Source organism: Uranotaenia lowii, chromosome 2, assembly GCF_029784155.1.
Source record: "Uranotaenia lowii strain MFRU-FL chromosome 2, ASM2978415v1, whole genome shotgun sequence".
NCBI lineage: Eukaryota > Metazoa > Arthropoda > Insecta > Diptera > Culicidae > Uranotaenia > Uranotaenia lowii.
In genome coordinates, this window is record NC_073692.1 from 261360649 (window position 1) to 261364878 (window position 4230).

The following is a 4230-nucleotide window of genomic DNA, read 5'->3' on the forward strand; positions in this document are numbered from 1 at the left end:
ACTGATCAGTGGGAATATTTTGGCGCGTATTTCTCAACCAAGAATATTTTCAATGCAAGGGGTGGCGATATGAAGCCTTGATGTGATTTTTTTTCTACATGATTCCTAGCTCATTTGTACAGCACATGGTTATGAATGACGCCTAGATGAGACGCAGATTGACATTTTTTTTTATTTGAGGTGTTTGTTTTTCGTCTCTATGGTCAAGCAAACGTCGTCACAAGTGGATAGTAACTAAAGCATACTGTTCATTGATCGCTGGAAAAATTTAACAATCAGGCGCCTGTTTCTCAACCAAGAACCTATGTTTCTTATGCACGTGGGAGCGATCAGCAACCTAGATGTGTTGCGGATTGGTATTTTATCAATCGAATCAAAACCAATTGAAAGCTTTTCAAAAATACATACTTCCATGTTTAATTCGTGTTAATGTAAGTAGCATTCGACTTTTCATTCAAGGAACATTAGAACATGTTCAAACGTTCAAGTTTTATGTTAAAAAAAATAAAAATTATGTTTTCTTCTAGAAATTGTTAAAATTGCAGGCTAGAACATCAAATACATGGAATCAAAGGGTGCCCACAAAGCTGGACTGGTAAAGGTTGTACCACCCCCTGAGTGGATTCCCCGTAAACAGGGCTACGATTTAAAGAACATAAATGTTACGATAAAAACACCGATATCGCAAGTGGTCAGTGGTATGCAAGGTCTCTATCAGCAGCTCAACATCCAAAAGCGATCCATGACCGTGCAGGAGTTTTACGAAAAAACACGCCAGGAGCGGCATGCAACACCGAGACACTTTGATTACGAAGATCTGGAAAAAAAGTTTTGGAAAAATGTCACATATGTTGCAGCAACCTATGGCGCTGATGTGCCGGGGAGTTTAACAGATCCAGAAATCAAAGTATGGAACATCAACTGCCTAGGGACTATACTGGGATTACGTTAGAAATTGTTACTTCGGCCCATAAACACAACTGAAACGAATTTAGAAATGAAACTGGGTGCTTTTTATTTAAAAAAAATTCTGAAAAAACCATCGTACTTTTTGATTACATACCAATTCAAGTACGTACTTTAAATGAAAAGTGTTTTTGTGTTACATGGCTGCATAAAAGAGACTTTTGATCCGCTTCGTTTTTGAAAAGCGAGACTTTAGAACTGATATTCAACTGGACGCAAAATTTTTATAAGAAATTTTTAGTATACCCTTAAAGTGTTAAAAACAATATTCCCTCCTGTCAACTTACACGGTAGGGCAAGGGCAAACGTCGAACTTTTAAGAAATTCATCTTCAAAATGATTCAATATGTTGGAAAGACCAGAAGGGGTATTCCGAATGTTGAAACTGAAGCGTATATCGAAAATTCTCAAATGTCTTTGTAAATGAAGGTCATTCCCTTTAAACGGCATTCGTTAAAAGTGGAGTAAAAACATAAATTTATACTGCAGGAATACTGAAGATATGTAGTTGAAACTTGATAGAACAAAAAACAGGAATACGTATTATATTCATTTTAAAGCCATTACTCTGACGCATCTGTAAATAAGCTTTGCATTGACACTTGCCCCAATATACGGGACAAATGTAAACTTAAAAGTTTGTTTTTGCCAACAGTTTTGAATATTTGACTTTCTGTAACTGAATTTTTTTTGAATATTTATATTTTTTGCCGTAGTAAATTTATTAAAAAAAAGAAATTTGCACTGTATTTAATACATAACTTACCTAATATATTTTTCATTACCATAATAAGTGCTGTTTGGGAAAACTCCAAGCTATAATGTCACATGTCCACGAGTTTGGAATATGGCAAAACATTTTTTTAACATAATTTTGGCGCAAAAAGGATAGATATTCAAACTGCTTCGTAGGCGAGGATGGTGAAAAAAGCTGTTTGAAAATGGTTATTAAAAATTGTTTTCATCGTTTTTTTTCAAATTTCCTTAGCTTATTCTTTCAAACCCAAAAAATACCCCGTCTAAAGCTTAACAGGAGCTGGAAGTGCTCATAATACAGACTATTAGGCATATACTCTGAAAACTGTCACGATTCACGCTATTCATCGATTTAAAAAATTCTCTCTCCATAAAGTACAACTTGCATTAATTTCCAATATGCAAATCTTTTTCTTTCCATTAGTAATATGTAAACTCGAGCCTGTTAAATTTGCCTACCTTCTTCAAGCAGTGTGTGACAAAATTGGAAAAGATGGGAGAGCTCCCATGTAAATTTGAGATAAAGAGCTTTTGAAAGAAGGGACCATATTTAAAAAGGGTTTTTTGGGTGCAGAGTACAAATTTCAGATCTTGAAAAACGAGTTTAGAGATCAAGTTTCAGTAATTAATATATACCATCTTTGAATTGCAATTCAGAACTGCAGCTGCAGCTGTCATTTCAAAGTTGTTGGTTCTGAAGTATGATGAGGTTTGATTTAAAAAAAATGCTCTCTTAAATCTAAATTTGAATAGAATTTTACAAATTAAATTTATTTTCGGAAGGTGTAGCAAAGCACAACGGGTCAGCTAGTATTTAAAATAAAACAGTTTGGTTTACTATTACAGAAATCGATGAAAATCTTTATTTTGACACAGCAGGACCTTGACCTGGCTGACGATAGTGTTTTGCTCGCCTAAACACAACCGGATATGCAGAGCAAACTTGGCGACCTCACCGAAAGTTCCAAGGCAGCAGGTCTCAAAGTCAATGTCGGAAAGACCAAGTCGATGAAGATCAACACAGGAAATCCCTTCAGATTCATGGTAGCTGGGCAACAGGTTGAGAAAGTGAAGTGTTTCCAGTACCTTGGTAGCCTGATAACGCCTGATGGTGGCACCAAACAGGACATCGAAACCCGGATCAGAAAATCCAGATTTGTATTTGCGAGTCTCCGGAACATCTGGGGCTCACGTCAGATATCTTTCGAACGAAAATCCGAATCTTTAACTCAAACGTCAAATCTGTATTGCTGTAAATGAGGAACTACATCGCTGGTGTCTTAAAAGGGCGCTAGAAATCGAGATTTGAGAACGTAAGTGGAGATGGATTGGGCACACGTTGCGAAAAGAAGAGAAAGAGATGAAATCCAGAAGGACATCGTTGCGGCGAAGCCTAGCCTCCGAAATCCGAACTGTCGACGAGAGTCTTGAGTGGGACCAAGTGAAGACGCTGGCTTCGGATCGTCAACAGTGGAGGCCTTTTTCCACGGCCCTATGCACCGGAGGATCGACACGGGAGCATTAAGTAAGTAATAATTTAGAATCAAATTTTTAATAATTCATTCAAGACGCCGATTTAAGATCTCTTCCTTCTCTCATGAGCCAGTTACTTAATCACTGCTACAGGTAGACATAGTCTAAAAATATTATTCATTTACAGATTTCTGGATTCCCGATCGTGATTGGATGTATAGACGGATCATACATATACATCCGCAAGCCGATAAAGAAGATTCGAAACACCTACATAAATTGTCATGATATGTTATCCATCACTCTTCAAGAAATTTTTGAAGGTAATCGCAAGTTCCTTGCTGAGTGTATTGGATCTCCATCGAGGATCCATGATTTTCGGGTGTTTTCACTATCATCAATCAGCACCCAAATCTCCGGGGTATGCCAGGATGAGTACTACTTGTTAGGTGATGCGGCATATCAACTACGGGAATATTTGATGACCCCTTTCAAGGATTACGGAAATCTTATCAGCCAAGAAACTACAACTTGAAGCATTCGCAAACCCGCGTTCGGATAGAGAATGCTTTTGGTATTTTTAAGCTACGGTTTCGGTAGCTCATACGGTTGGTTTTTTTGGAGGTCTAATGAATGTGTAAGTCCGTGATGATATGTTGTGTTTTGCACAACATGTGTATCGATGCAAATGACTTGTTCAACGACGGAGACTCCGATGTTTTTACCCAGTGCCCAGAAGTTTAAACCTTTTAGAACTGTAAGCGAGCAAATGAGAGGGTTACAGTCCTCCCGAAATGTCGCTCTGCATAGATTGGAAGAGCTTAAAAGCAGTCAAATAGAAGATTCCTTAATGCGATGACGGAGTGTTGATATTTAAAATAAAACAGCTTGGTTCACTATTGCAAAAATCAATGAAAACTTTATATTGACACAGCAGGACGGAATCTGTTCCTAACACACAAAATCTTAGAAATAAAAATGGAGGCGTTTTCTTTTTGTAACACCATCACGTATAAACTAATGTTAGGAATGAAG

At 37.4% G+C, this 4230-nt stretch overlaps 1 pseudogene; it reads left to right on the plus strand.

The window, feature by feature from the left end:
• Positions 1-562: 562 nt before the first annotated feature.
• LOC129742569 (putative nuclease HARBI1) lies at positions 563-3939 on the plus strand (annotated as a pseudogene).
• Positions 3940-4230: the final 291 nt, after the last annotated feature.